This window comes from Salvelinus namaycush, chromosome 11 (assembly GCF_016432855.1).
Source record: "Salvelinus namaycush isolate Seneca chromosome 11, SaNama_1.0, whole genome shotgun sequence".
NCBI classification, from domain to species: domain Eukaryota; kingdom Metazoa; phylum Chordata; class Actinopteri; order Salmoniformes; family Salmonidae; genus Salvelinus; species Salvelinus namaycush.
In genome coordinates this window covers 25599760-25609282 of record NC_052317.1, presented here as the reverse complement: position 1 = coordinate 25609282, position 9523 = coordinate 25599760, and positions in this window count along the sequence as shown.

The following is a 9523-nucleotide window of genomic DNA, read 5'->3' as shown; positions in this document are numbered from 1 at the left end:
GACCTCCAGGGGGCCACCATTGATGTCACATCTTCTCCTTCTCCTCCCCTTGAGCGTACGACGTCACCAGAATACTGACCACCGGTCCTGGGATTCATCATTACGCACACCTGCCACTCATCATTACGAGCACCTGTTAATCATTATGATTCACACCTAGACTTTATTATCTTCATTATTTCCTCCCCTTTATATGTCACTCCCTTATGTTTTCTCACCAGTTGGTATTGTTCTTGTTTACTGGCGTGTAGCCTTATGGAGTTGTCTCGTTACTGGTTTTGTTGTTTTATTAAATGTTTCACATGCTTCCCGACTCACAACTCCTTTATTACAGAATACCAACTCAAACTATGGAAGCAGCAGGAAAGTCGGAAATCTCTTAGACGGTCGACGAACAAGGGTACTTTCTACATTAACACCATGACCAGCTGGCTCAACTAGGGATGGCCATGGATGCGGTTCTCCGTAGTCTGCAGCATCTCGAACACCCTCGAGAGACGTTGCAGTCCAGCATCGGAGGATACTCTAGAGCCAGTCTACCCAACGATCCAGCGCAACGGCCCATTCAGCAACTCACTCAAGTCACCAATGCCCGACACTCCCTTCCGGATAAATACGACGATACACCATCCAAATACCGTTGCTTCCTCCTTCAGTGCTCCCTCTATTTTTCACACCAGTTGTGAGCTGGTGTGAAACCCACCACTGAAAGGTCTAAGGTTGCCACGTTTAGTTCTCTGCTGACTGGGCGGGCAGCTACCGCCGTCTGGGAGAGAGGAGAGGAGGAGCTAGATTCTTATGAGGGGTTCATGGCTCTGTTTAAATGCATTTTCGATCATCACGCGGAGGGCAGAGGGAGGTGAGGATATCCTTCAGCTACGGGGGAATCAGACGGCTGCTGAGTATGCACTCACCTTCCGGACAGTAGCAGCTTCCAGGAGATGGAATGAGCCGGCGCTTCACACCCTACACAGAAGAGCTCTGCGCGAGGAGGTCCAGACGGAACCTCGACCTGGACGTACTCATTGCGATGGCCATCCACCTGGATAACCTTCTCCAGGAGCATCGGCATTCTTATTGCTTCTCTCCCTCCTTCGAAGAGTACTCAGGATCAGAGCCTGAACCCATGGAGGTAGGGATCACGCGCCTTTCCGCGGCAGAACGATGCAGACGGATACAGCTGGGGCTATGTCTGTATTGTGGGCATGGAGGGCACAAGCTCCAGCGTTGTCCGGTCCTTCATAATCTGTGATCCACTAAAGCAGAGGGATGGTCACGTGATGTTCCATCCCCTGGACCTGGAGTGAGTATTCCAGATTCAGCTCTTCCTGCTAGACTCTTTTTGATGTCCATCACTCTGGCTGACTGTCCCTCATGCACTGTGTCTACAGCTTTAGTGGATTCCGGTGCCGCGTGAAACTTTATGGATCAGACCCTTGCCTCCTCCCTCAACATTACCATCTATCCACTCTCCTCTCCTTTTCCGGTTCAAGGACTTGACTGTCGGCCATAAGGATCTGGGACCATCACACACATCACTCAACCACTCACCCTCACGTGGAGTCCAATCCCCAGGAGAGCATCTCTTTCTTCATCACAAGTGCACCAGGTCACAAAATCATCCTTGGCCTCCCTTGGCTCCAACGCCATAACCCTATCATACCATGGTCGAGGATGAAAATCAGACTGGTCACCTGAATGCCAGCAGACCTGCTTTCTTGTCCCCTGTCATTCCACGTCGGTTGAGAGTCCTACTGTTGCCCCCCAGCCCAACATCCCGGAGGAATACCAAGACCTTAATTAACTTCTTCTGGCTGCAAGCCCGACGTCGGTACACTTATGACAACAGCCAGCTCAAGTGCAGGGCGCGAAATTCAAAATATATATATTTTTTAAATATTTAACTTTCACACATTAACAAGTCCAATACAGCATTTGAAAGATAAACATCTTGTGAATCCAGCCAACATGTCCGATTTTTAAAATGTTTTACAGCGAAAACACCACGTATATTTATGTTAGCTCACCACCAAATACAAAAAAGGACAGACATTTTTCACAGCACAGGTAGCATGCACAAAGCCAACCTAACTAACCAAGAACCAACCAAACTAACCAAGAAACAACTTCATCAGATGACAGTCTTATAACATGTTATACAATAAATCTATGTTTTGTTCGAAAATGTGCATATTTAGAGCTGAAATCAGTGGTTACACATTGTGCTAAGGTAGCATCTTTTTCCCAGAACGTCCGGATATTTTTCTGACTCTCACATATTCTGACCATATAACTATTCATAAACATTACTAAAAAATACATGTTGTATAGGAAATGATAGATACACTAGTTCTTAATGCAATCGCAGTGTTAGAATTCTAAAAATAACTTCATTACGACATAAGGCTTACGTTATGGCGAGCGAGTGCCCAAAACCTGGGCGCAAAACTAATAGTACACAGTTCGACAGATATATGAAATAGCATCATAAAATGGGTCCTACTTTTGATGAGCTTCCATCAGAATGTTGTACAAGAGGTCCTTTGTCAAGAACAATCGTTGTTTGGATTTAGAACGTCCTTTTTCCCTCTTGAATTAGCAAGCGCAGTTGCCAAGTGGCGCGAAGCTCTCCTTCCTGAACAAAGGCACACAACGCAACACGCCTAACGTCCCGAATAAATTTCAATAATCTAATAAAACTATATTGAAAAAACATACTTTACGATGATATTGTCACATGTATCAAATAAAATCAAAGCCGGAGATAGTAGTCGCCTATAACGACAGCTTTTCAGAAGGCAATCCCCGGTTCCTTCTCGCGCCTTCCTGAAAACAGGAAATGGGTGACACGTCATTCCAAGAGGATTTATTCCACCTCAGACCAAGATAAACACTCCATTTCTTCTCTCACTGCCTCTTGACATCTAGGGGAAGGTGTATGACGTGCATGTATACTAATACGTATCATGCCCATTTATAGGCAGGACCTAGAACAGAGCATAGTTTTCAGACTTTCCACTTCCTGGTCAGGAAGTTTGGGCCAAATGAGTTCTGTTTTACTCACAGATATAATTCAAACGGTTTTAGAAACTAGAGAGTGTTTTCTATCCAATAGTAATAATAATATGCATATTGTACGAGCAAGAATTGAGTACGAGGCCATTTGAAATGGGCACCTTTTATCAGAGCTACTCAATACTGCCCCTGCAGCCAGAAGAAGTTAAGGAGGTATTCTCCAAGAGCCGCGCTACTTGTCTCCCTCCTCATCACCCCTGGGACTGTGCCTGTTTTCCTGGTGCTACACCTCCGTGCAGATGCATCTACCCTCTGTCTGTGGCTGAGACCCAGGCCATGGAGGATTACATTCAAGAGGCGCTCAACAGGGTTTCATCCACACATTCACATCCCCTGGGTCAGCTGGTTACTTCTTTGTGGCCAAGGAGGGAGGACTACGCCCATGTATCGATTACCGAGGACTCAATAACATCACCAAGAAGCATCAGTACCCTCTCCTGTTGGTGTCGTCAGCCATAAAGCAGCTCCGCGGGGCTCAGTTCTTCACCAAACTGGACCTGCGGAGTGCCTACAATCTCATCCGCATCAAGGAGGGGGATGAGTGGAATATGGCGTTCAGCACAATGTCTGGTCACTAAGAGTATTTGCTTATGCCCTTTGGCTTAGCCAATGCTCCGTCAGTGTTCCAGGCATTCGTCAATGAGGTGTTCAGGGACATGCTCGGACGGCAGGGGATTGTATACATCGATGACATCCTGATCTTCTCGACCAACCTGAAAGATCACATCACCCACTTTCGAGCAGTCCTGGAACGCCTCATGGTCAATCACCTGTTCATCAAGGCGGAGAAGTGCCAATTCCACCAAAGGGCTGTATCCTTCCTGGGTTACCAAATCAGCCCTCAGGGAGTGATCAGCCCCCAAGGTAGATGTGGTAAGGTCATGGCCAGTCCCAACCACCATCAAGGGGTTACAATGGTTTCTGGGGTTTGCCAACTTCTACCGCCGCTTCATCAGGAACTTCAGTGCCGTCGTTGCCCCTCTCACCTCCCTGCTCAAGGGTGGGCCTCGTAGGTTGGTTGGTGTGGGTTGGTGTGGTCTCCAGGCCTTTTGTCTCTTAATGAATAGGTTATGGTCCGGGTGAAATATTAACGATTATGTTTGTTAAAACCAACCTGAGGATTGATTATAAAAAACATTTGACATGTTTCTACGTCCATTACGGATACTTTTTGGAATTTGTCGAACGGAACACGGCTTTGATTTTCTGAACATAATGCGCAACCCAAATGGCGTTTTTTGTGATAAAAGTAATATTTATCGAACAAAAATAACATTTGTTGTGTAACTGGGAGTCTCGTGAGTGGAAACATCCGAAGATTATCAAAGGTAAGCGATTAATTTCATTGCTTTTCTGACTTTCGTGACCAAGCTAACCAAGCTAATATAAGGCTAGCTGTTGTAGCATTGAAAGCTACACTCACAAAAGCTTGGATTTCTTTCGCTGTAAAGTATATTCTCAAAATCTGACACGATAGGTGGATTAACAACAAGCTAAGCTGTGTTTTGGTATATTTCACTTGTGATTGCATGATTATAAATATTTTTAGTAATATTTTTTAATCTGATACGTTTGGAAATTTTCATCTTCCTTTCAGGACCGGAACGAGGCTGTAGTTTTCTGAACATAACGCGCAAACCAAATGGCGTTTTTTTGTTATAAAAGTAATATTTATCGAACAAAAAGAACATGTAATGTGTAACTGGGAGTCTCGTGAGTGGAAACGTCCGAAGATTATCTAAGGTAAGCGATTAATTTGATTGCTTTTCTGACTTTGGTGACCATGCTAATTTGGGGCTAGCTGTTGTAGCTTTGACAGCTACACTCACAAAAGCTTGGATTTCTTTCGCTGTAAAATATATTTTCAAAATCTGACACGATAGGTGGATTAACAACAAGCTAAGCTGTGTTTTGGTATATTTCACTTGTGATTGCATGATTATAAATATTTTTTGTAATATTTTTGCATTTGGTGCCCTGCAATTCTAGCGGTTGTTTAGGAAAGGGATCCCGTAAAAGGGATCCGTAGCGCAGAGAAGTTAACTAGCCTCTCAAAGAACATCATGATGACAGAAGTGAGTGCTACGGGGCAATAGTCATTTAGTTCAAGTGGGGACAGCAGAATGGGATAGGGAGAGATTGAATATGTCTGCAAACACTCCAGCCAGCTGGGGTGCACATGCTCTGAGGCCGCGACTAGGGATGCTGTCTGGGCCGGCAGCCATGCGAGGGTTAACACACTTTTAGGGCTAGGCATCCCGCTAGCGGGACTCCTGTCGACAACTTCCGTTGAAATTGGATATTATGGATATTAAACATTTAGGTACATACAAGTGTCTTATATCGGTTAAAAGCTTAAATTCTTGTTAATCTAACTGCACTGTCCGATTTACAATAGGCTTTACAGCGAAAGCATGCCATGCGATTGTTTGAGGAAGGTGCCCCACATTAAAATATTTATCCACCAGCACAGGTTTGATAAATTCACAAATAGCGATTAAATATTCACTTACTTTTTGAAAATCTTCCTCTGATTTGTCATCCAAAGGGTCCTAGCTACAACATTTAGTGTAGTTTTGTTAGATAATATACTTCTTTATATACCTAAATATCTGTTTAGTTGGCGCCATCGATTTGAGTAATCCACTCGTTCAACTTGCAGAGAAAGGAATCCAAAAAGCTACTGCTAAACTTTGTTAAAACAAGTCAAAATACATGTCTATGTAATCCTCAGATACCCTAAAATGTAATTAACCTATAATATTTCATACGGAAAGCGATATTAGCAAGTGTGCATCCACATTTCCAAGTCTGTAGCCCAGTACTAAAACTCCTTATTCTTCCTTGTTTTGGAAGAAACAAGCCTGAAACCTTGAACAAAGACTGTTGACATCTAGTGGAAGCCATAGGACTTGCAATCTGGGAGCTGGATTTGGATATGCCCCTATACTTTCCATTGTAAGAGCATGGGCTCTCAAAAAAAATAATTCTGGTTTGTTTTTCGTTGGATTTCCTCCTACCATATCTATTGTCTTGTAGTCTCCAACATTTTTTAAACATTTCTACAAAAGTCAGAGTGTCTTCTTTCCAATGGTACCAATTATATGCATATCCTGGCTTCAGGGTCTGAGAAACAGATAGTTCTCTTTGGGCACGTCAGTCAGAGAGGAAGTGGAGAAAAATAAACCCTAGCATGAAGAAGTTTTACATGTCTTACTCACGACGGCCATGGAGAAGGAGAGTCCACAGTCCTTGGTAGCAGGCCGCGTTGGTGGCACGGTGTTATCCTGAAAGCGGGCGGAGAAGGTGTTTAGCTTGTCCGGAAGCAAGACGTCGGTGTCCGCGATGTTGCTGGGTTTCCCTTTGTAGTCCGTGATTGTCTGTAGACCCTGCAACATACGTCTCATGTCTGAGACGTTGAATTGCGACTTCACTTTGGCTCTGTACTGATGTGTTTGATTGCCTTACGGAGGGAATAACTACACTGTTTGTATTCGGCCATATTCCCAGTCACCTTGGTTAAATACGTCAAGCTTTTAGTTTTATCCATGGTTTCTGGTTTGGGTAGGTTTTAATAGTCACAGTGGGTACAACATCTCCTATACACGTCCTGATGAACCCAGTCACCGTATCCATTTATTCGTCAATTTTATTCTCAGAAGCTACCTGGAACATATCCCAGTCCACGTGATCAAAACAATCTTGATGTATGGATTCCGATTGGTCAGACCAGTGTTGAATAGACCTTAGCAAGGGAACTTTCTGTTCGAGTTTCTGCCTATGGAAAGGGAGGAGCAAAATGGAGTCGTAATCAGATTTGCCGAAGGGAGGTTGGGGGAGGGCCTTGTTGGCATTTTGAAAAGTTGAGTAGCGGTGGCCTAATGTTTTTCTCAAATTTGCTATGTTAAAATCCCCAGCTACAATAAATGCAGCCTCAGGATATGTGGTTTTCAGTTTGCATAAGGTCCGGTGTAGTTCCTTTGGGGCCATCATGGTATCGGTTTGAGAGGGAATATGCACAGCTGTGACTATAACCAAAGATAATTCTCTCAGGAGGCAATACGGTCGGCATTTGATTGTGAGGTATTCTAGGTCGGGTGAACAAAAGGACTTTCTGTATGTTATCACAATCAAACCATGAGTGGTTAATCATGAAACATACACCCATGCCTTTCTTCTTCCCGGAGAGTTCTTTATTCCTATACTGAGAACCCAGATGGCTGAATGGACAGCAACAATATATCCCGAGAGAGCCATGTTTCAGCGAAACAGAGTATGTTACAATCCCTGATGTCTCTCTGGAAGAAGATCCTCAACCCTGAGCTTGTCTACTTTATTATCCAGAGTCTAAAAATAAGCAAGTAATACAGTGGTTCCTCCTTTAAAAGTTGCATCATACTGCGGCACACCCTGTGTGCTGCTGCAGCATTCTGTGGCATGTCATTTAATTCTCAGCCATTTCTTCTGTTACTGCGAGAAGCATTTGATAGTATTCCATATTGGCATTACCAGAGACTTTCAAACCTTTTTGTAATAACATAGTATATGGGATTGATTTTAGGAAATTTGGCTTAATTAAATTGATTCATATTATGGTGTTTCCATCCCGAGAAAAATTGTCAGTTTGTAAATTCAGACCGTTTTGCTCTCGGAGTGCACTCTGGGGTTGATTTGAGCATTCTGGCCTTACAACGGCAGTCAAGAACCCAATCTAATGTTGGCTAGCTACTTCTTGACACAAATGAGACCACTCTGACCATTTAACTCGCCCTAGCTGGTAAGGCAGTTTTAGTGTTAACCAGAGTGTTGGTGACTGTAAATGTGCTGATGGGAATAATTTAATTAAGCTTTTGTTCCAACGTTTACTGACACCGGCCATATTCAACGGGTGTTGAACGCTCGTAAAGTAATTATTCTGCGCTCTGGTACACTCAGACGAGAGTGCTCTGAAATCCGTGTAGATAGTAGGCTTTTGTGGAGCGATGGGTAATGATGCTTGGAGGGTGGCTGTTGTCTATGTGTGCAGAGGGTCCCTGGGTTGAGCCCAGGTAGGGGTGAAGGGAGGGACGGAAGCGAAACTGTTACAACAGTTCTATTACAAAAATAATATTGGAACTCTGCGGTATTCCCATTGTTTCCTATGAGGGAAATATAGGCATGTCTGTCTATTTCGCCAAATATCTTGCAATGTGTATATTTAGATTTTTTTCTCGTCGGGTGTAACCAGTGTGAAATGGTTGCTAGTTAGCGGGGTGCGCACTAATAGCGTTTCAATCTGTGACGTCACTCGCTCTGAGACATTGAAGTAGTTGTTCCCCTTGCTCTGCAAGGGCTGCGGCTTTTGTGGAGCGATGGGTAACGATGCTTCAAGGGTGGCTGTTGTCTATGATTGCATTGGGTCCCTGGTTCGAGCCCAGGTAGGGGTGAGGGGAGGGACGGAAGCAAAACTGTTACACGGGTAGCATTTTAATCAGGAGAATCTCCTCTTTGTAATTATGTAAGTCTGGGCAGCGAGCTTGTTTGTCATCGATTGCTAGACCAGAAATAGTCAGAAGTTTACATTTTTTACCTACTTTTTTATTACGCAGACATAAGCACAGTTGACACCATCGAGGTGTGGATGTTAACTTTCTACATCCGCCGTGGAGCACAGTTTTATAATATGACCATATTTCCCAGCTGCTTGCCGTCGTTTTGAAGTAATCGCGAAAAACAGGCCTTATTTTAGTGCATTTTTCACCCTGCCAGCTCCTATTAGTTCTATTGAGCACCGTGGCACCAACTCGCCTTCAGAACGTTCTATTCCCAGCTTATTGGTCAACGTCACAATGCCTGCTTCGCTATTGTTGGCAATGAGACCTGCTCACGTTGTTTTATAGTTAAAATTTAAACAACAAAATGTAAACAACAAAAATAATATTGGAACTCTGCAGTTCCCCATTTTTTCCCATGGGGGAAATATAGGCATGTCTGTGTATTTTGCCAAATATCTTGCAATGTGTATATTTAGATTTTTTGGGGGGAACGGTCATATCTCAGTTATTGTTTTCCTATCTTAAAAAAATAAGCTGTTTTCTTTACTTTCAGAGAGCGAGCTGACCAAGGGGTCGAAAATATAGATATTGCCAGATGTTCACTGTCCGAGGAACAGGCCGTGGAAGCTTTATTGCTGGCAAACGTGTCCATAACCAGAGGTAATTCAACTGTTCTGTGTTCTTTTTCTCCATCTTTGCCTGTCTTGTTGTATATGGAACCTGTCTCACATGCATTAATTAAAAAACCCTTAAGATGTCAGCTGCTTATTTTCAGATTTACACCGCATAAACACAGACAATTTCTACTGGACTATCTGTTGCTGCCAAGTCATGATTTCCCTGGGGTTTAGCCTTGCAATAACCAAGTGGTGAGACGCATAGCATCTATATTTAAATGTTTCAGGTTCACTCTG